General features: G+C 41.8%; 3 long non-coding RNA genes across 4 annotated transcripts in view; 2 read left to right on the top strand and 1 right to left on the bottom strand.

Moving 5' to 3' along the window:
* The window catches only part of LOC111946675 (uncharacterized), an 86473-nt gene extending 80398 nt beyond the window's left edge, over positions 1–6075 (top strand). Inside the window, exon 7 of the long non-coding RNA XR_002872407.2 lies at positions 5632–6075. This is a non-coding gene — a long non-coding RNA (uncharacterized LOC111946675). The remainder of the gene's footprint in view (positions 1–5631) is intronic.
* On the top strand, positions 2975–3683 carry LOC105357938 (uncharacterized). Its single transcript, XR_911730.4, has 2 exons — positions 2975–3417; positions 3499–3683. It is a non-coding gene; the product is annotated as an uncharacterized LOC105357938 (long non-coding RNA).
* On the bottom strand, positions 5831–9534 carry LOC111946670 (uncharacterized). Of its 2 annotated transcripts, none has more exons than XR_002872396.2 (6): positions 9126–9533; positions 8148–8376; positions 7862–8021; positions 7565–7775; positions 7311–7467; positions 5831–6299 (listed from the first exon to the last, which is right to left on the bottom strand). It is a non-coding gene; the product is annotated as an uncharacterized LOC111946670 (long non-coding RNA). The 2 variants fall into 2 exon arrangements; XR_013652153.1 differs by lacking the exon at positions 5831–6299 and adding an exon at positions 7036–7206 and having other exon boundaries at positions 9126–9534.
* Between the last annotated feature and the right edge of the window lie 17153 nt (positions 9535–26687).

Genomic DNA, 26687 nt, shown 5'->3' with positions numbered 1-26687 from the left:
TTCTTACGTTCTTCAATCATTTATACAATTAACGTAATTTTATCAGATCTCTGATAAAAGGTTATGAACCGGATGATGATAAATCATGTAATTGAAAATGGTTCGGTGGAACAGGGATGAGATCATATAAATTCGCTTCATTCCACTCCCTTTCAAGCAATCTTTGAAATCAAATTATCCTAAGTTTGATATGTCTTTGTATGAATGTATAACTGCTGATTTTATTGTTTTATTTATTATTCTTACTTTGATTGCTTGAAATAAAATTTTAAAAATATCAAATCAAATAATTCCAATAGATTCTGAAGTGGAGAAAAGCCACTTTGTGCTAATATGCAACACTTTACAGAAGACAAGTGTTGACATAATCGACACAAAACTAACTGATTGTGGTGCAGATAATCACTTTGCATATCGATGCAAAGCGGTTTTCTCCGTGTCAGAATCTATTGAAATTACATTAATTCCGTAGCTCAAAGAGTGTGTGTTGTTCTGTTGCCACCGGCGACATCTCCAGTGTTAAAGGGTCAAATCAAAAAGTACCAAATGTTGCACTTCCTCAACAGACCAATAGAGCCAGGCTGCAGAAGAAAGACATTTTTTTTGTAGATTCCCGATGGCCAACTTTAATGCTAAAATAAAAGTATGTATATTATGGTTTCTAACTATGTTTGTGGTTTGACCCAAAGGATAGGCAAAAAAAAGTAAATCAATTTTACTGAGGAAAACTGCTGGGGAAAACATTTGTCTCGCATTTTGCCACTGTCATTGTTTTTGATGATTCCCACAAAACATAGTTCATGCTGCAGCAGTAGAATCTGACAAGGAGTAAGCTCCCAAAAATGGTAAAATGTCCTGGATGGCTTGTCTTGGCTTGGCTTGTCCTGGACTCAGGCAGGTGTGCACGTCCTCATGTATTTAAATGCAAACCCTGTGGACAATTGTATTTTTGGTGTTTTGACACGTTCTTGTAGCATTTTTCTGATGATGGAGGACATATATAAAGAAAATTAAGCTCAAAATTGTATTTCTGAGTATTTCTTCATTCAAACTGTTGTGAATCAGGAGCAGACAAAAAATCAAAAAGGGATCATTTGTGACGTAGAAAACAGCCTACAAACACACCTACACCACTGAGGGCTGTAACAGTCAGCCACAAGCTTTGCTCCACAATGGGGGGGGGGGGGGGGGGGGGGGGGGGGTCTGCCGCTCTGCAGAAACCATGTCCTAGACAACGACACAGGCTTTGGCTTTAACAGACCAGACCATAGTAAAAAGACCACTGGGAACGCCTTTAAAATGGCCGGAGTAGGACTTTCAAGCAATAAGATCCAGCCTTCATAGTTTGCAATTGAAGCTATGATTCACAAAATTTTCCCATTGGTATTGATTTTTTGGACTATTTGTACAATCATGCAGCTGCTGTGTTGTCTGCTAACTACTGTAGAAGGTCGCTCATTGATAGCCTTAGAATGTCATCAGGACTGGAGTTTTATCATAACAAACTTTAATTTAGTAATGGCATTGGCAGCCATATTGACTTTGAAGTTTTTCTGCACTGTCAAGTTATAGCTACAAGAAAAAAACAGTTTCAAAAGCCATTTAGAACATCTTATTATCCTTCAAAACACTGATAAAGGATGAACTGTTCTCTGCAGACATGTTTCTCCTACTTTCAAAGGATGCGTCATTTAAATCGGATGTCAAATTACAAAGCCATAGTCTAAAAAGCCATTAATTTGATGATTTATGAAAAATGACATGGCTTTATGTTCTGCATAGATCACCTTCTGCAGAAAATTACATTTGCATACATAAGCAGATTACACTGACATATTTAATCGATACTGCTTAACTTCTTAAGGCTATAGACCATTCGAAAATGTCATTGTGTTTCGGATGTTCCAAGAAAACAAGTTTCCAGGTATAACAGATTCATATTGATAGTAAAAAAAAAAAAAAAGAGTTCTTACTCAGAAATTGAAAAAGTCTGCCACATTTCCAAAAAAAAAAAGTAAACCACTTTTTTAACTTTCAAGGAAAAGCTTTAAAACATTTCAAAAAGCTTTCAGCTGGTCCTGAAGTGCCTCAGTGAATTTATGAAAAGGACCTTTATTGTAAATATATTCCTTTAAAGGTCAACCAACCTTGTACACACAAATTAAAAAGAGCGTATTCAGTATGTCTTATCTTTTGCAGGACGTAGAAATTATGTATCAAACATTGGATTCAGGTTATCAAACTACGGCTTTTACCTTTGAGCCTCTGGCTTTTGAAACGCTTGAGGATATTTTGTGCTCAAAGCCACAGGCCAGTCAGTTAGATGTTTCAATTATCTGCTGAGATATTTCAATTATTGTATGAACAGTAGCCTATGGACGAAGGACATTTATTTTATTCACTTGGTATCTAAACATTGAAAATAAAAAGTAATACAGTGTTGCATAAAGTGTTATAATGGAGTATTGGGTTATAGTTTGGCTTCATCGGCCTTGAATGAGAATGCCATATGGGTCCTCACAGTTTTCTGCAACGTGTTTTTTTGTTGCACAAAGAATAAATATTAAATGACTCCTTAAGTATGAGTTTATGGTGACTTTGAGAACAGTAAAAAGTGCCTTCTCTTGACACTAGCTGGTAAGGCTCCAGCAACCCCTTGACCCTTGAACAAAAAACTAAAAATAATGTATGGATCTCCCTGACCTGCCCAGCTTGTTGTCAAACACAAAACCCAAACTATGTCCTGGAGACGTTTTAGTCCGAACGATCATGTCTGAACCATTTCAGTCTGGCTTCTCTGACTTATAAAACCTCTAACATATGCTGTCCCTCTGATGTAATCATTCGCGATCCTAGCCATCTTGGCCAGTCCAAAAGGGAACCTCAGCATCTTCATCTCTGCTCACTCCAGCTCTTGTTTCTTGCATTTTCCTCAGTGCTATCATCTCCAGGCTAAACATGGCTGGTCTCACCACAGTTTTGAACAAATTTCCCTTCCTGAGTTTTCTGAACCAAAAACAAAAGGTTATATACAGTATATGTGTCAGCTCTCCATATTTATACAATTTCAAATTGAACTAAGACAATTAATAAAGTCAATTGAAAAGTCAATTAAGAACTATCTAAATCACAATTTTCAGTCAATAAAAATTAATTACATCATAAAATGCAATGTCAAAAACAGACACACACACAAACATAATAGCAAAACACACAAAAGCATAGGGATTGCAAAAAGTTATGTTCAGTATCTTCAATTAACTGTAATGACGACTGTGTCACGGTGCCCCCGGCTGACTCCCCCCCCTCATCAGCTACACCTGATGCCTCCAGCTGCACCTCCTCATCCTCGTCGGGCCGCAGGTTCTTAAGGAGACCACGGACCTGCAATCAACGCTAGTTCGTTGTACTTCCTCGGTGCATCTCCTGGCCTTGTAAAATTCTAGTCTCATGTCTGCCTTGTTCCATGCTAACCCAGTCTGTCTTACCTCGTCTCAGGATCCCATCTTCGCTTGGACCTTTCTGGTGGTTGCTCACGCCTCGCTGTCCACGTTCCTGTCGCTCCTCTGGTTTCAACGGTTGACGCCGCCAAGACCCTCCAACCATCTCCGCTGCCTACCACAGGAAACCTGGGACTCAGCTTCATCCTCGCAGCCTCATTAAAACCTGTTCCTCGTACCTCACTGCTTGCCTTGTGTCCTTCCGGGTTCCAGCAATTGAGTCAGTCTCTGCCTGCTAACCATGACATAATGTCCATATTGAAAAACCGCCTTTTGGGCTTTTTTTGTGTTCCTGGTCAATAAACTGAACAAATATATAAACACAACACTTTTATTTTTGTTCCGATCTGTCATTAGATGAACTCAAAGATATGAAATATTTTTACATACACAAAAGAACCACTTCTGTCTATAAAAAACAAAACAAAAAAAAAAACAATGAAGGCTTTCAGTGCTTTATAGTGCAGAAAATATGGTTATGTGAGAAATGTCCATCCCTCCATTTTTTTATGCAATGAATTGTGATTCCTGCAGGACACAATTCATTTACTAGTCCTAGATTATGTGGAATTACACTCTGATGGGGTTATTCATGGTGGTCGATAGGTGAAAGACACATTTACATTTAAGATACAACCAACAAAAAATCCTGGTACAAACTAACAAATCATGAAGCACTAAAAACAATCTCGGAACAAATGAACAAATACTAAAACACAACAGCAAATGACGAAACCCAACAGCAAATCACGGAACAAATTACAGAGTCCTGAAACACAACTGCACATCAAGAAACACAACAGCAAATCATGAAAGACAACAGCAAATCCCAGAACAAATGGCCGGCAAGTGCAAAACACAACAGCAAAAGAAGAAGAAAACTTCAACAAAGGCGAGCAGCTGCTAACAGCTTTCATGATTTGCTGTTGGGTTTCGTCATTTGCTGTTGTGTTTCGGTATTTGTTCATTTGTACTTAAATGTAAGCGTGTCTTGGACCTCTCGGCCACCTTAGTTTTTTCTGTGACTCAAAAAACTATAACAAGCAGTTTTTTTTTTTTTTTTATGGGGGCCAATTTACAACTGAGGTTGTTTTAAGAGGCTACACAAAAAGCAAAACCACATCACACTGAGTTTTTCATAATTATGATTGTAATTGTCCAAATTGTTGTTCCCAGTAGGCCCACATTGCATAATATTGACCTGTAAAACTGACCAACGGATTCTAATGAGGGGCTTTCAGTGAAATCCTCAAAGTAAACAAGCAAAGAAGTAATGGAGAGGACCCCCGCCATTTGCAAGAACAGGAAAAAAACTGCAGACCCAGCAAGAGAAACCAACAAGCCATAAGCATGCAACAGTGTAGGCGCTAAGACAAGGACACATATCTTAAATTATTCTGCATTAAAAAATCTTTAGTTGAAGTTTTTATAGTTTTGATGATTTAAAAACTACAAATGTAAATGGTTAATAAACAGTTATTGGCAGTTTAAGGCTGTGTGACACAGCCACCACGTTCATTTTACGAAGATGAACCACGTTAAAAAGCATGAAAGAAGTACAAATAAACCATGCAAAGAACATGTAAATCTATATAGAACTTGAACCATGCATGATTATTGCGCTGTTTTATATGCAATTCATTGGTGATTTGTGCATCAATTATGTAATTTGAAAGAATAAAAGTTACCCATAGGAAAAATCTGTTGCTCATATGTTGCTTGATCTCGTCTCTTGAGATCAGTTTGAGCGTCTCATATTCGTATCATTCTGTGATCATTTGCTTCTTAACTCTTGCTCCTAAGGGTCCCTTAGGAGCAAGAGTTAAGCTATAATGAGAAAAGACATCACTGAGACAAATGAGGTTGAGTTGAGACAACTGTTAGAGCAATAATTGAGAAGTGGGAGAGACGAACCTAAGACGTTCATGAGACAAATCTGAGAAGAATGAGTCCTAAAAGAGATCTCATCATTGTCTGTCTGATGTCTCTTTCATGTCTTAATCATTTCTCTTAAATGTCTTACCAAAGCCGTTAATGAGAATGATATTTGAGATGTATTTGAGAAAGAAAAGAGAAGTTATTTTTATAGCAGTGGTAGCCACTCCTGGTCCTCAGGGCCACCATCCAGTAGGGTTTAGATGTTTCTTTGCTCCCCAGATGTGAATCAACAGGTGATTAACCACCTCCTGCAGAACTTGAGGAGGCAATTCAACCACTGCAGCAGATCTGTTGGAGCAGGAAAACAGCTAAAACATCCATAACAGTGACCTTCAAGGACCAGGATGGGAGACCACTGATATACAGTAACAGTAAAAACAATACTAGAAATGTAAATGCTTTACACTTTATTTGGGCAGCACCATCATCAGTACAGCATTTGAATTGTGGTAGCAGTATTAAACACTTTTTAAAATATTAAATGCATTAAGTACATGAACTGTGGCGTACTAAATGTGGCTGACATGATGGTAAAGAAAACTTCCATATTTTAAACAACAAACACACTGACATCACTGCTGAGGTACAAGGAAAAAAACAAGATTATGTAACCACATAAAAAAGTACCTGATAAAAACATTCTCCTAAACTTGCAGCCTACCAAATCCATGGACCAATTTGAGAACCAAATTAAGATAAAAAATAAGAAAAAAGATGGAAGAGAAACCAGTCTGCATACTGTAGATCATAGCAGTGGTCTTAGAACCTGCTCTGCCCTACATTTGTTGACAACGGCTTTCTTGAGCTTGGCCTCTTCAATTTGTTCCCAACCAGGTAGAGTGGCACATCTCAGGACATAAGCTGTAAGACAAGAACATTAAAATCTGGCATGAACAAATTGATAATAGACCGCACATAACAAACAAAGATAACACTTCAAGCTAGAAGCAAACTGTAGTTTTATAAAAGCAGCTGCATAATGCTACCATAAGATTACGTTTCTGTCATCCCTAAAAGCAGCCACACGTCGCTTGAGAGGACATCTGTTTCAGTTAAAAGAATTGAAATGCAGCATTCTATGGGCATTAACTATTTAACAAATAAGGTTCAAATCTGTTTCATTTAATTTTTCATGATACAGTCCAGATCAAACATTTAAGAAATTATCAAGTCACATTTTGCATGGTTGGCTCTTAACAAGGGAAAAATAATACCCATGTCTTAATTGGGACGCTGAGGGCTGATCGTGTCAGACAGCAAACTGTGGAATAAGATATTTCAACGAATATATATTATGGTATCATTAAGAATTTTGTGGTCAATATTTTTTGGATTGTTCAGAATATTTCCATTAGTTTTTTAAATTAGAGCACTTTGGCTTAGGTCTTTGTTCTGTTTGAGACTGAAGAATTATCCCTTAGTGGTACAAAAGTAAAGATTGGAAAAAAGTCTGTTATACTTGGAAAACTTCATAAAGCCACCCTTTAAATTGTATTTTATTTCTTTTAATGTGACACAATCTTGCTATTTAAATCAAATTACCCCAAAATAAGGATTTCCAAAGCTAAATTTTAGGTTAGCCAGGGCTGCTCATTCCTGGTCCTTGGGATCCATCACCCTGACTGTTTTCCAGATCCCCAAGCCCTGCTAGCTGTTGATCAGCTCAACCAGATGTCTCCACATTCTGACTGAATGAACACACCTGGTCCAGCTAATCAGCTGGAAATCAGGCAGGCTGGTAGATCTCAAGGACCAGGGATGAGCAGCCCTGAGTTAGATTAATACAAGATTAATAAGAATAATTAACTGCAGGTCATGATTAACTAACCACACCCAAAAATGAATCGCATGACAGCACTCATAAATATGTACCTTTGCAGAAACTCCAGGGTTGAAGCCAGCTCAGTTGGATAATGACGGTTAAAGCAGAAGTAGCTTCTGAACATCAGGCACAGTGCTGCAATGTTGTTGTGTACGATGGAGCGGTTCCAAATGAGCATGAACCTCCTTGGGGAAAAGCAAGACTGTCCTAAAGACAGAACAATGGATAAAGTAAACATGTCACTCATGTACAGTGTACAAAGACAAAACCTTTAGAATAATTTAACACTGGAAACTTTACTTACCACATACAATAACAGTTGGAGTCAACGGCACCTGCTGCAGCTGGACCTCGTCTGCATCTTCTACAAGAACATGGCATCCTCCTCATTAAAGTAGCAGAGCAGAAGAAAGCGCATCTCTTTAACATCTCATCTCTTCTGAGCAGCCACTCTGCTCTCCCCGCATCATCTGCAGCCTTTTAGAGTTTGGAAAAACGTCTTGCTTTCATCATTTCTGCAACAAGAGTGCAAACCATTTCCTTCCTTAGTCTTGGGCCAGGTCTCTTTCCAAAGACTGCACAAATTCCTCAGAAAACTTACTCCATGGAATTTCAAAGCTGTCCTCCCAGTCAATGTATGTACAGTCCTCGGCTTTTGGAAGATGTGGATGACGAACTCCTCGGTGACTATAACAAAAGTGATGATGATTGTGTTGGTGAGGTCTCAACAGATGATGATGTGCTGTTCTCTGGCGTTTGGTCTGCAACAAAAAACAAAAACAGTATAAGTGTATTAAGTTTACACTGTACTGTCAGTGTGTTACCCATTCATATTCATATCCACTTCTGTGCATTACAAAAACTCATTTGTAATGTTTGAGACTCACATTTCAATTTCCAAAGAGCAAGACGTTTCCGGGCTTGAACAGGTCTCAAAGCTGGCAGCAAGTCAGCCTCTTCTATGAATCGTAGATCCTCATACAACTCCATTTATTCCAATGGACTGCAAGTGTTCTTCCAGGATGTCTTTTGTGGCTCTGGTAGGACCTCCATAATGGCAGTGTGGAGGAACATGGGTTCTGATTCACTCATTTTCACGTGTAGAATTTAGATCACCTTGAATCAGAGAGGGGAAAAAAACATCATGTACACACATTTTATACAGCACAAAGTAAGATCTGGAAAGGTTTTTAAATATGATTTATGATTCACTAAAATCCTCGTACATATCAGTGTTGACATTTGTTAGTTGAGCATTAGCCTTAGCTACATCTGTGCTCTCTAAACATCTCCACCACTGACAGAGGGCTGAGAACATGTTTCCCTAATATGCATACTTACATTTTCAGATTATGCTTTCTAGACATGTGAGCAGTTAATGATGACTTTACTTTAAACACATGTCCATAACCAGTTTCAAAAGATGGCATGCCAGGCCAAACGTCTGCAAGATGATCTTTTAAACAAGATAAAAGCTTTACAGCGTAAAAATTGAACATACAGTGAAACTGCACATTTTGAAGTTTGGAATAATGGACTGTGGTGTCGTCACACTGTGATGGGACGAACCCTGCAGACCCTTAACTGAAGAGCAAAATGTCTTCCAACAGGAGTTACTGAGCACTCACGCGTTTGGAAAAATATCGAGGCTCATTCTCTGTAAACTCTGCACTGCAAATAACTCTTCAATGTCTCTATTTTTTATTACAAAAAGCACAAGTAAACCTTTGTAAAAAGTAATAATTACTTATACAGCCAAAGCCACCGCGAGTAGCCCAGACGTCTGCATTACTGGCGGAGCTAGCTTAAAACACCTTTAGCATTCAACTGAGTTCAGAGTTGGAGGGAAGAAATCGCAAACTTACCGTGCAAACTTCAAAGATTTTACTTGAATCTTTTCCAGACAAGCAAAAAAAATGTTGGAGATTCATCCCACGGATTGTTAAAACGAAGAAAAAATACGACAAACGGTCGTCAAAAGTCTCTCGTTCTCTGCACTTCTCCCGCTTGCAGATTCCGGCCCGTTGGTGACGTCAACCACAGAGTTTTCCCTCCCACCGTGATCAGCCAATCAGAAATCTGTGTCAAGTGAGGCTGTGATACAGTTTAAAATTCAAATCGGGTTACTCCAGGCTTCTGTTTGTTCAATATGATGCAGACTAAAATCAAGAAAACAGAAAATATTTTCAGCTTGTAAGGCTGCATGAAGGGTGATTTTTAAAGACAAAGATAAATTAACTCAAACTGAACCCCATAAATCTGTACCGCCCTAAAGTTGATTTAGTAATTTGATTAGTTTTATTTGTGTATTTTATTTGTTTGTTTCAAATGTAAAATCTATTTTTTGTTCACTTTAAGGTGATCCAAATATGATCCCAAATGTCCTTTATTTAGTTCAGACATCAATGTGTTAAATGTTTTATACCCACCAACATATAAGTGTGCGTATATGCACTTGTGCGTGTATGCATGTGTGCCAGTGCATGCGTGTGTTTGTGTTTAACTAAACCTAGCATCATTAACCCAACATACATTCTTGTTCATTTATGTTTATCTAAGCAGTCAAAAAAAAAGTTTATTAAATCGACACTGCAACGTTGTCTTGAAATTTCATGTTTTTTAAAAAGTTTCAAAAATATGTCTTTTGAGGACATGACCGTCTTAATGATTTAACTTTTTTTTCTTGAAATTGTAATTAAGTTATATAAATATGTAAGCAATAAACAACTTTTTTAAGTTGAACATAAATAAAATAAAAAATATTATTTTCTAGAGATGAACTGTAATGGTGTCATCATGAGACTCATTTTAGGGCTTGTACTACTCTAATTTTTCTTTTTGCTGAGACAATAAAAAAAAGGCTAAAACAAGATCTAAATTATTGAGCAACGAGAGACAGAACCATTGATGTCTTTCACTGAGACATAACTGAGATAGGAATTTGAAGTAAGGATATCAAATTGAGACATACTTGAGCGCAACATAATATGGCTCATTTTTCTCTCAATTGAGATCTGGAGAAGAGACAGTTGTGAGAGAATTTTGAGATCTCAAACAGTGCTCACTGTGAGACTTATTTCTCAGGAGAAATGTTTGAGAAGAATGAGAAAAGCAGTTTAGTCTCAAACAGTTCTCATTTATGTCTAGGAGACGTAAATGTGACAGAAACGAGATCTCATCTTCAGTTTTGCTTTGCTATGGGTATACATCAGTGGTACATGCATGAAAAGTCTGTTCAACATATGTAGACATTAGTGGATGACACGGGAGTGGATTTTTTCCTACTGTCTCGTCCCGCCCCCACAGAGTAAAGGCCCGTACACACCGGGACGAATATTCGCCAGGCGTTATTCGCCAGCGTTTTTCGCCACGTCTTTTGTGTTCACACCCAGGCGATTTTCGCTGATGATGAGACGAGCGAACATGCAATTTCATTCCCTGACATTAGATGGCGCTTAATGTAAAACAGAAATACTCCTGTACACAAGGTGGCACTGCGCAACTTTATCCTTCTTAAAGTCGCTTTTCACTCAGAAGAATAAAGCATGTATTTACGCGCTTGTCATAATCATACAACTGGCGCTTGGTTCGGGGATATTTTAGAATGTCCGTCATTATTTCTTCGCGGCAGTGTAAACGCTACTTGGCGTCTATCTTCTTCGCTGGTATGTGTGCTCAGAAAGGCAGTTTTGTGTTTGAGCGCCCCCAAGTTGTGTTTTACTGTAACTTCAGAAGCTCCAGACACGTGTGCAAAAGCGTCATTCTCATTGGTCGTATAGTTTTCGACGCGACGCGTCAAACCAAAAAAACGAACCCGAGGCGTTTTTTAAAAAGTGACGCTTTGACGCGTGGCGTTTTTTCGCATCGGTGTGCACACTCACATTGGTGCCCTTTGTTTAGTCATGAGGCGTTAAACGTCGGCGAAATCCTGTCCCATCCCTCTCCTAGACCGAAATTTAAAATATAATCCTGATCCAGCCCACTTCTGGTAATCTGACATCCACTCCCGTCCCACTCCCATTCAAAATGATCCCGCTCCTGGCTCATTCCCTCTTGTCTTTGTCATTATGTAAAACTTTTATTGTAATTGGGCTGCACGGTGGCACAGTGGTTAGCGCTCTTGCCTCACAGCAAGAAGGCCCCCTGGTTCAAGTCCCAGCTGGGGGACATGAAAAACAGCATCAATGGGGACATTTTTGTGTGGAGTTTGCATGTTCTCCCCATGTATGCGTGGGTTCCATCTAAACTTCCCTACCACTTCTATGAACTTAGCAGAAGAGTCTTTCATCCTGACTATTTGCTGGACGTCATTTTTTCAGTTGTCGTATTCACCGTGGGTTGTAATTCTCTCTATCGATATATGATCGCTGTGGTTTAGATTTAAGCGAGAAACCTGTCATGGTGCCTTAGTATGTCTCTCCTCCCCTCCCCACTCTGCTCTGCTTTTCTGATTGGACCCAGCTGTGGACGCTCACCTCATCATCCACCTGCCTTCATAAGGAGATCCAGTCCCAGCATTCATCGCCAGTTCGTTGCCCATTAAAGACCAATTACCACGAGCTGTCCTCCTGGGTCCTTCCATGCATGAGCAGTCCAATCCTCAAGAGCGGCACTAAGACTAATCCACAACCAAAACTAATTGGTTGGCTCCTGCTCCGGTAAAAATTTGATCCTGTTCTGTCCCAGTCCCGTGATTAAAGGCAGAGACAACTCCCATCCTATGACCCGTGGGAATCCCCCAAAAATTTCAGCCTATAGTGGACATGTGTGGAACGGTCACTTTGTTTTACTTGATGCTTTAAAATGCACCTAATCCACCGGATTTTTTTCCCCTTTTGGGCTTATTTTTCTACAATAACTTTAGCGCATGTAGTGAGTTTATTCAATGTCAATCTGAAAAAAATCACTGTAAAAATGTTGGTGTTATGGTTTAATCAGAAGTGGCATCTTTGGGAGCCAAATGGAATGGATTCTTTTTAGTGACAAGACCATACTAAAAGAATTTCTTTTTTATTTATTTATTTTTTTCTGGCATCATCTGTTGTTGAAGTGTTACATCACCGTTAGGTTTTATTCATTGAAGACAGTTCCCAAAGCTAAGCAGCTGTGTCAGAAGGGACAATAAAGTCAACACAAAAACAGCAAAATTAGACCCCTAAAAAACACGAACATTTGTAAACGCAACTTTTCTACAGCTTTCTTAGCAGTTTAATTTAGTCCTTACACCGAAGGACAAATTGTGTGCCCTTGAAAGCAAGTAAACAGACAGGAATGCATCAATTCAACAAAGTTTTCACTTGAAAGGAGACAGACAAAAAGGAGCTGTTAGTCAGCACTCTCCCTCCGCCTGCAGGAGCAGCAGTTTGCAAGTTTGAAAGCTTGCAGAACAAATCACGCCGACTGGCAGTAGTCCTTGATTCCCAGTTTAGACCTGGTGCTGGCGTCCAGTGCGGTTTACAAACACCACCGTCTGTGGAAGCAAATACTCTGCTGCTGCTTGTTATGCATGGCGCCAATCCCTGAACTGGCAACACGCACCGACAGCGTGAGTGACCTCTGATCATACAGCAGGCAGCGTCTGGTAAACAACGCTCTCAGATGAGCTGTTATCACCTGGACTGGTGCCATGGTGCAGGACCTTTTAATAGAGATTGGTTTATCTTTTTATGAGGATTTATTGGAAGGATGGATATTTCAGACAGACTTGATAACAAGAGCTGAGGGACACACAACAGGACTTGGAGTGTGTGAGTGAGCATGTTTTCCTGTCATCCAAAGACTCAAACTAGAAGAATGTTTGTTGGATTGTTGGATCACAGAAAGCAGCTTTTAGATGCCTTCCTCAAGGACACAAACACACAAAGCCAACTAAACACTCAAAACTTTCAAATCAATGCAGTTTCTGTAAAAGATTTTACAGAAAAGCACCAATTAATTATCAATGTTAAAACCTCCTCACTTACTCTAATATGAGACGCAAGGACCTCAGTGTTATGAACACCAAAAGGCTGTACACATTTTTGTCAGTCACATTCATTGTCCTCCTTAATCTGTAAAATGAGAAATTAAAATAGATTTATGAGCAGACTTGTTTGACCAGTCAGGAAGCAGACAGTCTGCCAAAAATAAAGAAAAGAAAATCTGAACAGCAAGGATAAGTAAGGGTATAGTAGGTGAAACCACCCCAGATCCTGGGGACTACGCACGAGGCTTGAAAGTGTCATGTTGCCTGTCAGCTACTCTCCCCCTCCCCCTCCTTTGTTCTGGATGTGACCAGCTGCCTTCACTTACCTCATCCTCTCCGCCGCCTTCTTAAGGAGCACTTGGATCATCATTTGACACCAGTTCGTTGGTCCTCCTATGGTGCATAGTCTGGTCAGCTCATGTTCCTGAATGTTGCCTAGTTTCGTATTGCTCATTGTGCCTCTCGCTCGGTCTCAGGAAAAGTCTCCTCGGATACTCACCTGGGGCCTCATTTATAAAACTTTGCGTAGGTTTTGCGTCAGAAGTGGCGTACGGATGAAACATAGGACGTGCGTGCGCACAGAAATATTCAGATTTATAAAACCGTGCGCACGCACATCCTACGCATCTTTGCCTTAATAAATCACAACCGATTCTAAATGTAGCGCAGCTTTTGCGGCTTCATGACACGCCCATAGTTGCCCATAAATAGTCCGTGAAACGCCCACAAATTAATATTCATTGATTGCAAAATCATGACAAACACAGAGAGGAAATCAAAAAAACGTAACTTCAATCAATGTGAAGTAGAAGTTATCGTTGGCGAGGTGGAAAAGAGGAGAAAAATGTTGTTTGGAGGGCACAGTGTGGGCATTACTACTGCCAAAAAGCCATTTGAGTGGCAAACGGTGGCAGACGCCGTAAATGCTGTAGCCTCACAACCTCGGACCGTGGCCGAAATAAAAAAGAAATGAAAGAAATGGTCGGACATCAAAGTCGAGGCGAAAAGACGTCTAGCGCTGCATCGCCAGAGTGTGTCTGCCACGGGTGGGGGAAAGGGAACACCGGAGCTGACCCCTCTTGATGAGAGACTGGCGGCTATTATTGGGGAATCCCTTTTAAGTGGAGTGGTGACTGAGGCGGAGGGGGGCGCCGACGCGCCAGATGCACCGGGTGACACGGGTGAGAGAAATAATTAAAATGAATGCAGTCAAGTCACATGTATGCAGGCTACACAATTACAGTTTATTAAGATAGAACAATTTTATTTTAGTTGCTGGATGTTCCAGCGGGGCCAGTGGTTACGATGCTGCAGCTGAGCAGCCGTCTGGACCCAGCGTCTCCACGGCACGCGGCTCTCAACCCCCCAGCAGTGGACGTGTCCTCACCGATGCAGTCCTTGAAATGCAGAGGGAAGTCATTAATTCAATAACAGAGGTGGCCAAGGAGTTGGGCGAAATCAAAACTGCCCTGACTGAAATAAACTGCACGATGATGGAATTCTTGAATAAATAATATTTTCCACACCTTTTGTTGATCTTTACAAGCGATGCATCACTTCCAAACGCTGGCGCACAGCAGCAGCATTTGGCTCAAATGCGTTGGGATGAGGTTCAGGGTAGGGGCCAACACAGCAATTGGTGCCAGGGGGTAGAGGCACGTTTTTAAGCTGTGCCACATTGTGTAGCACAGCACATGCCAGCACGATTTGGCACACACTGTCACTTTCACGTGTTTCTTCCATCTGCCGACGGTGTCGCCATTTCTCATTTCACCCGTTTTTGTGCGTACGCCTGGGTCAGAGCTTGCGTGAAGGACTGCACATTTTCCCGTCAAGTTTTCTTTTTATAAATATCAACTATTGCGTGGAGAGTGGCATACGCCGTCTTTTGTGCGTACGCAACAATTATAAATGAGGCCCCTGTTCGCTGTCCTCTGGTCTTCCGTGCTTCGCTCCTGGATATCCTCTGCAATACTTCACTCACTACCTCACTGTCCGAGTCTCCTTCCGGGTTCCAGCGTTTGGGTCATTCTGAACTTACGTCATTTCATGACAGAAAGTGTTGTTCATGTCATAAGTGTGCCTTCGTGCTTGCAGCCTGACTGCTATAAATGTGGGGTAGTTAGGGTGGGGTGTGTAAATTATCTTTCAGTTTGTTGTTATCCTCTGTTTCCAGCTCATTGTCTCCTGGGATTTTTTTCCTTGCAGTTACTTTTCTCTCCCACCTGGCATCTTATTGGCTACACCTGTGTTCCCTCATGTCATCAGTCCACCTGTGTATATAGTCTGTGTGTTTCCTCCACTCTTTGCGAGATTGTTTTGTGTTGCCTCTCGAGTCTCACGAGAAATCTAGCCTTGTTTCTCATTCAGTTCAGTGCTGAATTAAAGACTTTAATTCTGCATTCCTGCATCCTGCATTTTGTGTCCGCAACAGGGATCCTGACAAAGGATATTAGACAGAGTGTAGCTTTAAAGGGGCACTTGTGTATCACCTGCACACCCTATGCTTTTATTAAGTTCGAGCATGTATTTACCTTTTAAAGACCCACTGATGGAAGATAGACTTTTGGTGTTTTTAACACTTTTCATTTTTCTCATGATGGAGGACATATGAAGAAAATTAAGCTTAAATCTACATTTCTGACTATTCATTGAAATCATTGCGAATCTGGATTAGATGAAAGAAATGCAGTTTTGAAAAGCTTAGTTGTTGCGTAAAAACTACAATGGGTGGGCCACAAGCCCCCTGCTCCGCTTCATTCTGATGCCTCCACTTGCACAACTAGATCCATGTACGTCTTCATTTTCCTCATCCGAGCTGGCATATAGCTCGCCATTTTAGTTGCAGCGCTTAAAGTTGGGAGGCCCTGTTAGTCAGTGGGAAAAAGCGTATACAGATGGATGATTGGTAGTCACTACCACCCACAAATCAGGGGAATTTTTAATGAACTCCTGCCACACTGTAGAAACTGTCGTAAAAATGACAAGTTTCTCAACTTTGCCTAAAAACTGCATAATTATAATTAAAAGACCTCTGGGAATCCTCTAAAACAGATTGAAGTGGGACTTTAAGATGTTTTTCTGATCATTTGTTATTTGTGGTCATATATTGCAAAATATAGCAACACTGCATATTTTGCATTTCCCCTAAATCTAAATTGACAAAGTGGTATCAATACTGTCCATTAAATACTGTCATATTTTCCTATAGAAACAGCTTGTGGGTTAATACACACATTTATGTCTGCATGAAACATAACATGAACAAATGTGAACTCCTACTTTCACTATACCCATTGCCTTTCTATTTTCTCCTCTGATTGTTCATTTAAACAACACTGAGAAATGATTGGAAGAAATCCATCTTCAACATTTAAAATGGTAACTAAGAAACTCCCTGCATCCAATATTGTAAAAAGATGACGTTTGAGTTTGTCAGCCTTAAAAATAGGCAGGTTTTGGGTGTTTTATATTTAAGATTTCACTAATCCCATTCTAAAGCGTGTCCAGAGCTAATTAGCTTTTACCTGAACCAAAGTGAAGAGCTTACAGCCAGAAATGAAAACCAGTAAAAGCATAAAAGTGCTTAAATCCATTAGTATAAAGACATTTTTCTATATCAACACTTTTAAGCACAAATACACATTTTTTATGGGTTAATAGCTAAAGCATACCTGCCTTTGAGACATTTTAATACTAAGTTATAATGGAGCTTTTCCTTTAAAGAAAAAAACTCTGTTTTTAGTATTTGAGTTATTTTTACCGAACTGTGAGTAGAAAAAGTGTCAATTTACTGAAGCTAAAAGGGAGAACATTATCTTAGGAGACGAAAATGTAAAGAAAAAAAATACTGTAAATAGCAGTATTAATGAGGTTTAAATGCTGACTTTTTTTCCCTAAAAAATGAGGTTTAGTTGATTTCAAAGCTGCAGCTGTAGCAGAAAAAAAATAAAAATAAATGATAGCCATAACAGCTGGACAAATTATTTAAGCCCTAGTTACATGCACCCCCTACAGGGGTAGATCCGTACAAGTCCTGCAGGTTTTTGGTTTGTCTGAATAGTCAATGAGCCAACTGCATCTCAAGGGGAGCTGAGGTGCGTTCATGGTGTGTCAGTTTGGCAGCAGTGGGTTTTGGGCGTTGCAGTGTGTCAATAGTTCAAAAATCTGAACTTTGGTTGACGCAACGCATGTTCTTTGCCAACCAGAGACTCAGCTTTGCCAAGGGACGTGTTTCAAGATTCAAGAGGTTTTTATTGCCATATTCTGTGTAGCTACACAGAGTAGGAATTTGTTTCGGTGCAAATGTGCAACATAAAACAGAACGAACAGTAAACAACAAAAATTTTTACGAAATGGACAGAACAAAATATAAATAGTCAGTAGTGCAAGGAGTGACAAAACAGTGCAAACTGAGAATGTTCAAGGTGCAGGTAGTGGGCTGGTGACTGATTGGACATTGAAGGGAAATTTGGGGGGGGGGGGTTACAGGGCGTTTAAGAGTCTGACTGCAGAGGGAAAGAAACTGTTCTTGTGTCTGGAGGTTCTGGTCCTGATGGACCTTAGCCTCCTGCCTGAAGGGAGTAGTTTAAGTAGGTAATGTCCAGGGTGAGAAGGGTGTGCAGCTATCCGGCCTGCGCGTCCCCGGGTACTGGAGACATATAGTTCCTGGACAGATGGGAGGCTGCAGCCGATCACCTTCTCTGCTGAGCGCACAATACGCTGTAACCTGTTAATGTCTCTGGTTGTGGCACTAGTGTACCACACGGTGATGGAGGTGAGGATGGACTCAATGATGGCCGTGTAGAACTGCACCATCATCTGGGCCGGCAGCCGGGCTTTCTTCAACTGCCGCAGGAAGTACATCCTCTGCTGGGCCTTTTTGAGGAGAGAGCAGATGGATGGCTCCCACTTGAGGTCCTGCGTGATGGTGGTGCCGAGGAAACGCACAGAGTCCACTAGGGTGATGGGAGAGTCTGACAGGGTGAGGGGGCTGTGACTTTCCTGAAGTCCACTATCATCTCCACTGTCTTCTGGGTGTTCAGCTCCAGGTTGTTGATGCTGCACCACGACACCAGCCGGTCCACCTCCCTCCTATAGGCAGACTCATCATCATTAGAGATGAGTCCGATGAGGGTGGTGTCATCTGCAAACTTGATCAGTTTGACAGAGTCATGGCTGGAGGTGCAGCAGTTAGTGTACAGGGAGAAGAGCAGAGGGGAAAGTACACAGCCCTGTGGAGTTCCTGTGCTGATGCATTGGGTGGTGGAGACATTCTTCCCCAGCCGCACACACTGCCTCCGGTCCATTAGGAAGTCAGTGATCCACCTGCAGGTGGAGTCAGGCATGTTGAGCTGGAGGAGCTTTTCCTGGAGCAGAGAGGGGAGGATGGTATTGAACGCAGAGCTGAAGTCCACAAACAGGATCCTAGCATAGGTTCCCGGGGAGTCCAGGTGCTGCAGGATGAAGTGTAGGGCCAGGTTGATGGCATCGTCTACAGACCTATTGGCTCTGTAGGCGAACTGCAGAGGATCCAGGAGGGGGGAGGTGAAGGATTTGAGGTGGGGGAGGACCAGACGCTCGAATGACTTCATGACTACAGACGTGAGTGCCACAGGCCTGTAGTCATTGAGGCCAGTTATGCTGGGCTTCTTGGGGACAGGGACGATGGTAGACAGTTTGAAGCAGGCCGGGACGTGGCAGGACTCCAGGGAGGTGATGAAAATGTCTGTGATGTCTGTTGATGACGTGATCAGCAGATTGAGTCCAAAACCAACATGAGGGACAAGATAATTCCTCCTAAACTTCTTTTAAACTTCATTTTTAATTTTTTTTTTCCATTGAAACAAATAAAAAGATATTCTAAGTTTAATTTTGTTTTTCCACTTACACTAATGCGGGACAGCAAATCATCAACTGGGTCACAGAGAGACGGAAGTACCGCTGAAAGCAGCGTCATTCAGACAAAGGTGAAGCTCACCGCACTGGGAGTCTTTGAATGATCTCATGAACCCAGACATGGAAACATGGCTAATGCTTTTGTAGAGCAGGTCAGCACCAGTGGAAAGCAAACCTGGAAAGGGAAGGCAGCTCAGAAGCATAAGACTTTCAAGGCCTGGCGACAGGACAGAGTTGAAGACGACATGACACTGACTGAAATGCTGCAGCTCCATATGAAGGCAGGCGCACAGGGGGAGTAAATCAGCTGATTGCACTGCTGAGATGAGCTGCCAAGGCGGAGTGGCCCATCATAACAGTCAATGCATCCCTGCAGCGATCAGGCTAAAAACTTTTGGCAGTTGCTCCTCCCACAGATTTAAATTTGAAACTTGTCTAAAGAAAGGTCTTTCACACAAATTTGACGTCCAAATCGCGTTTGGTGTGATTGCACCATAAGTGCCCCAAAGGATGTCCACACAAACTACACTCTGATTGACTAATTTCCTAAATTCTAACAGTCAGGCTACTGACCAGGAGCACACAGTCGTCATTTCAACAGTGCTAACGGGTCCCTTGCAAAGTGTGCAGAGTTTGGGAGGTTGAAAAAATGAAATAGCCGTACGACAGGCCTGCCTCTTACCTACATGTACATCATCCCTACTTGTTTTTACGGGTTCTCTAAAAGCTGTTGTATGGAGCATGCCCGTAGAAATAATTGTGTATGAACATTTTTGCTCCATTAGCTCATTGGGCGGTCTACATCCTTGATTCTTCCTGGCTACCACAGGTTTGCCTCTTTTATGCCCACGGACAGCATGTCTCCACCTGTAGTGGCAGTTCGGACTCAGGGCTTATCTTATATGATATTTATAGTAGAGGTGAGATCGGGCCTAAAAAATCCAGCCCTACCCGACACAGGCCCGCGGGCATTAAAGCCGAACCCGGTCCGAACCCGACCAATTAACTTGATTTGCAGGCCCGAGCCCGAAGCAAACCCGAAATTTCAATTTATCCCATAGTATTTTTGGCAGAAAAAAAAAAACGCCAGATTTCTTAAAGGTAAAATAATCTACATATTTTTATGATCATGAAAGTTATTTTCTTTCGAACAGAGAGTGGTCGCTGCAGCCGCGCGCGTAGTCAAGCTTGCTGTTGTGGCTTAGAGATCCGCCGGAAGCGCTGCGCATAGGTTCCTCCCTACATGATAAATGCATTTGCACAACGAAATAACGCTGGAACACAGAATAAGAGGGCAGACAAAGAGAGTGAAAGAGAGATCTTGATGCGCACTCGCTTCATTACGCGGACAAATTCTGCAGCCGCGGTGCGTGTTTGCCTTTTCAGTTCCCCTGTCTTAAGTTTATCCTTGACTTCTTGCTGCTCCATATCGGGGATACCTAAACAAAATAGATGCAGACTTGCGGAGGGAAGATTACATTCACGACACGTGCGCAGAGCTGCGGGTGGCCGGCGCCCCCCTCTTTCCACCAGTTGCTGGACCACAGTTTATGTCAATCAACTCAACTCAACTCAACTCAACTTTATTTATAAAGCACTTTAAACAGAACAAGGTTCACCAAAGTGCTGAACAATACAAAAATTAATAAAAGCACATAAAAATATAAAGCATAAAACACATAAAATAGGTCCGGATCCCAACTCAGTTAAAAGCCAAAGTGAAAAAATATGTTTTAAGAGCAGATTTAAAAATACTGAGTGAGTTTATCTGTCTGAGGTACAGGGGCAATTCGTTCCAGATTTTTGGTCCGAAGACTGAGAAGGCTCGGTCACCTCTCAGTTTTCTCCTGGTCTTCGAGACGACCAGCTGTGTCTGATTTGTTGACCTAAGGGAGCGGGGGGGATTGTACACCTGAATCAGGTCAGACAAATATTTTGGGGCGAGTCCATGGAGACATTTAAAAACAAATAGGAGAATTTTAAAATCAATGCGTAAGCGAACTGGGAGCCAGTGAAGAGATGCTAAAATGGGAGTGATATGTTCTTGTTTCCGTGTACCAGTTAGAAGACGGGCAGCTGCATTTTGGACTAACTGCAAACGAGCAAGTAATTTCTGGGAAAGCCCAACATAGAGAGCATTACAGTAGTCCAAACGTGTTGAAATAAAAGCATGGATTAAAATCTCAAAGTCATGGCGGGAGAGGAGAGGTTTAACCTTGGCCAGTTGTCTCAGGTGAAAAAAACTGGATTTCACCACTAAGTTTATATGAGCATTAAAAGTTAAATTGCTATCCAGTTTCACACCTAGACTTGTTGCTGTCTGTTTCAGGTGATCATTTAAAACGCCTAAGTCGACATGTGCCTTAGAGACATCACTTGGACCAAATAGCAGAACCTCTGTTTTTTCCTGGTTTAAGTGCAGGAAGTTACATGACATCCATGTCTTAATGTCATCAAGACATTCTAGTAACTGGTGAGCAGAATATGCTTCTTCCTGTTTTAACGGTATGTAAATCTGACTGTCGTCAGCATAGAGGTGGAATGAAATCCCGTGTTTGCGGAGAATAGACCCAAGTGGAAGCAGGTACAATGAAAAAAGAAGAGGCCCCAGAACAGAGCCCTGAGGTACACCACATGTGAAAGTTGCTCTACGGGATTCTGCACGTCCAAGACGGACACAGAAGCTCCTCTCATTTAAATAAGATCTGAACCATTCTAAAGCACTACCTCGAAGACCCACCCAGCTTTCCAGGCGAGACAAAAGGATTTGGTGGTCAACTGTGTCGAAGGCAGCTGCCAGATCGAGCAGAACCAAAACAACATGGTGACCGGCATCCGTTGCTAGAAAAATGTCATTTGAAACCCTCAATAGCGCAGACTCGGTACTGTGACGGGGTTTAAATCCTGACTGAAACACCTCAAGGATGCTGTTCTCCTCTAAAAACGTTGTTAACTGGCAGTACACAATTTTCTCCAAAACCTTCGAAAGGAAGGGGAGCTTAGAAATTGGTCTAAAGTTTGACAAAATGGAGGAGTCCAGGCCAGGCTTTTTAATAAGTGGTGTTACTACTGCATGTTTGAAGCACGAAGGCACACTCCCATGAATTAAACTGCCGTTAATTAAATCGAGAACATAGGGAGCCAGAGTGGGAAACACTTCTTTAAAAAGACGAGGTGGAACTGGATCATTGGGAGATCCTGATGGCTTCATCTGACTAATTAATTTTTCCAAGTAAGACAGACTGACATGCTCAAACCGGTGGAGAACAGTAGAACATGAGGTGGAGACGGAGTGACTGAAAGAGGGGGGGCTAATGAGGGTCCTAATGTTCTTGATTTTATCAATAAAAAAGGTCATAAACATCTCACAAACCTCAGTTGAGTTCTCAAGAGAGACCGGTTGTGGAACATTTAAAACAGAGTTAATGGTTTTAAATAAAACCCGAGGATTGTGCTGGTTGCTTGCAATGATGTCTGAAAAATGTTTAGTTTTAGCAGCCTTCATGGTCTTTTGATAAGATCGCCAGCTGCCTCTCAACAACTGGAAGGAAACTTGCAGCCGGTCTTTCTTCCATTTCCGCTCGGCTCTCCTGCACTCTCGCCTGACGGCACGAGTGGTCTCATCTAACCAGGGCTCAGACCTCAACCTGGAGAGCCTTGTTTTTAGTGGAGCTACACTGTCTAAAACAGTTTGACAGGTTGAATACAAGCAGGATGACATGTTCTCAACATCTGAATTGCAGCTCTGATGTTCTGGTAAAATGATGGTAGAGTTAAAAGCTGCAGAGAATTGTGCGGCCGTATGGGAGTTAATAGTGCGACTGCATAAAAAAGGGGCTGGAAATTTAACTGTGTGACATGGCAGCTGTACATTAAACAAAACAGGCATGTGGTCAGAAAACAAAGCATCACAGATTTCAAGGTCGAAAGTTGTTAAGCCATGGGTTAGAATTAAGTCAAGTGTGTGACCCTGTTCTTGCGTAGGGGCAGACACAAGTTGAACAAGATTAAAAGAGTTGATAAGATTCAAAAAGTCTCTGGCCGGTGCTTTATCAGGACAGCAGACATGAATATTAAAATCCCCAACTATCAAAATTCTGTCATATTTTGGCATTATTCCAGCCAAGAACACAGCGAAATCATCAATGAAGTCCTTGTTGTATTTTGGCGGCCTGTATATAACAGCACAAAACATTGAGAGAGCAGGGTCTAGTTTAAAGACGCTTGCCTCAAAACTAGAGTAGGTCTTTGTTAAAGTCACCTGTTTACAGTTGTAGCTGGTCCTGTAGACGGTGGCCACACCCCCTCCTCGACCTGACGATCTAGGAGCGCTTAAATATGAGCAATCCGGTGGTAAAAGTTCAGTGAAAGCGCTACTGTCGTCTCCAGAGATCCAAGTTTCAGTTACATAAAGGAAATCCAGTCGATGGGTGACGAAGAAATCCTTTAGGATGAAGGTTTTGTTGGCTAGCGATCTAGCGTTCACGAGCGCCATCCTAGCCGGGATTGGAGTGCCCTTCATTGGCAGAGCGCGAGGAAGCTGCCGCAGGTTGTGGAGGCCTCTCCCCCGCTTGCGGAGGTACGGCAAGGTGGGTCGACGGCCCCGCAGCTCCACGTCCACGCCGACCAGAGAAACCAAACAGGGAGCGACCGGGTCCGTACAACGTACAGCTTTCAGTTTCACCAGTAAACCGCTACGTCTCCCTCGCCGCCTGCGCCGCCATCGCGGAAGCGGAGCACGATACAGGTGAGCTGGTATGCTTGAGAAAAGCGGGGGACAGCGCGATTCTTGCCCGGGGAATTTAAGTTGAAGCGGATTTTGAAACGGGTTTCTGAAAGGGGGACGTAGATTCAGAAGAGTTTGGCGATCGTAGATCAGCAACAAGTTGACATTCGTCACTAAAGTCAGTAAACAAAGCGCAAATACAAACAACACTCGTAGAGACAGAAGGCTAGCCAAGCACACCGGCGCCATCTTGACTCTCTAAAACCATCGGTCACCAACGGTGGGCTGGTGACTGGCGGGAGGGGGCGGGCTCTACCTCTGTGTGTGTGTGCGTTCAGTGAATGTTCTCCCTCTGAGTAAGAAGAAGCTGGCTGTGCCTTTCGGTTCGTGCGGTAACCATTCTGACATACAGCCCGGCCCGAACAGACCCGAACGTAATGATTGTCATTTAGTGTCCGACCCAACCCGAAATTCGGGTTCTGACACGGGCTTAAGATCTTACCTCTAATTTATAATGACCCTTCCAGGATGTATCCTACCTTTCCTTTACAAGTTGTTGGGATAGGCTCCAGCAACCTTGTGACCCTGCACAGGAATAGAATACGGATGGAAAACATTTGTGTAGCTCCTCGGAACAGTCAAAAGGGCAGTGAATGTGCCAACATTTTATGAACAGCCAGAGTCTGGGACCACCAGAAATTTTCTGAGAGGTAGGGTTATGCTTGAGCAAAAACATATTGTCATGGATTTCATATAAGCCTTGAGGTAATATAAAAGATCTGAAATGTGGAAGAGGTGTGAAACCATTCTTTCAATGCCTTGAGCGCATCCAGCACCATAATCCAGTGTGTTTGGGAGGCTTCAGATCATCAACTTCCTCTCCTTTTAGCTAAAAATATGTTAATAAATAATTTAACACAAGGAGAAGGATGAATAATATAGGAGACCAAATATTATAGCATTTATTATGAGGTCTGGTAAGAAGTGGGCGATGAGGGTGAAGACATTAACTGCACTCTGTGGCCTTCCCCACCTCCTCAGCTGCATTTCATATCAACAACCCGCTTCGCTCCAGGCAGAGCATTTGTATTTCTTAGACACTGTTCTGCAAATTCAATCTCTCCATCTCCATCACCAAGCGTCTCTCCTTCAGCCTCTACCGCAGACAATAAACAGCTCCACCTCCCTTATGCTTTCCAATTAAATCTCTTCCATTTGTAGACTTGGAAATGCCACCATTAAGTGAATTATTGTTGAAAACGGAGACTGATAAGAGAAGGGGAGGTGTTGGGGAAGAAGCTTCTTTGAGCCATGTGTGAACTTAAGACAATGTATACTCTCAGTACTGAAAGGAGGGGAATTGATGGATGGAAAAAGGGGGAACAATGCATAAGACTGACAGAGAAAGAGACAGAGGTTGATGCATGACCCCCACTTTCTCAAGGCTTTGCAATAAAAGCCAGCGGTGTGGTGTTCTCTGTCTCTGTCACATTAAAAGTAAATAAGACTAATGGCATGATGCCTGAAAACTCCACAGGGCTACACTGCCCCAGAGGGAAATGTGTGTCTAAGTGTTGCAGGCACATACATGCTTAGTTTTACCACTCCACAATGCATTCTTGCATAACTGGCCTCATGATGTATTCAAGTGCTGGCTTTAAGTCCTCGCTCTGACAGGCGCTTGGGGTTTTAAGGGAATTGAACAATTTGTGACACAGGTCCATCAGTCTGGACTGATGGTGGGGAAAACTTTTTAATTATACTTGTGTCTAACTTATCCAAAGTAAGTGCAGGAAAGCTCTTCATGCAGCCGTGGGTTTGACTTATGTTGTCCTAACTACAGAAATGCCTGAAGTGCCTTGATGTTATACTGGTCTTTGTGAAAACTAAGTTGTTATAGTGAAAGTGACTACGGACAGAGTCAAAACTAATTTTACATGAGACAAATAAGTTCAGTTTATCTGTGAAGATAGGAACCTTAGCTGGTCCCATTAACTGTATATGAGAACTGGACTGAGTGACTACTCCTCCCTCTCGTTCCAAACATACAGTACCCGCTGATTCCAAGAAGCTAAAACCCCATAGACTTCTATTGAGAAATAAACAGCTATTACTCAGTTGTTCTAGCCTGAACCATCCGATGCAAAGCGGAGGACGGTTGCCTCCGCGTTAATGTATGTTTTCCTCACATAAACTGGCCATTCAGATGCCTCAATAAAAGTATGGGGTCTTGCATCCAACGTTTGGCAGGTTTTATGTTTTCTGCTTTCAAATGGTAGGGATTATGGCCTTCCAACAAGTTCATTCTTGACTGGTGAGGGTGGATGCCATAGAAATGGAGACTCAGACCAACTCGGACTTATCACTAACTACTGACGATCTTGAGCTCAAAAATTGCGATTTTTGTATCACTTAAAAAAATGGCAAAAAATCTATTTTATTTCCTTTGAACCGCAAGTACACATTTTCTCTGAGTGATGTCACACTCACTCGGTCCAGTTCTCTTATACAGGCAATGGTTGCTCCTCTGATGCTTGTTGTTTTGCAACTAATGTATTTTTTACATGCTAGAATATTGTGAAACAAATAGTTTAAAAACAGTTTATCCAGAGTTTAAACTTTTTTACATATTAAATGATCAGAAAGCACAATTGCATGACTGCAAAGTGTTCAGGGTATTGGTCTATTGGAGGTAAATTCTTATCAATAAATGATGCAGCGTATATTAATAGTCATGGTGTGAATGATGGTTGCTGTAGGGGGAGAGGTGTAGCAGATTTTTTTGCCAAATATAAACAGTGCAGACTTGATAAGTGAAGGATGAGGAACAGTGCAAGA

This window comes from Oryzias latipes, chromosome 20, assembly GCF_053564925.1.
Source record: "Oryzias latipes strain Hd-rR chromosome 20, Olatipes_Hd-rR_3.1".
Taxonomy (NCBI): domain Eukaryota; kingdom Metazoa; phylum Chordata; class Actinopteri; order Beloniformes; family Adrianichthyidae; genus Oryzias; species Oryzias latipes.
This window is presented reverse-complemented; position numbering and strand designations above follow the sequence as displayed.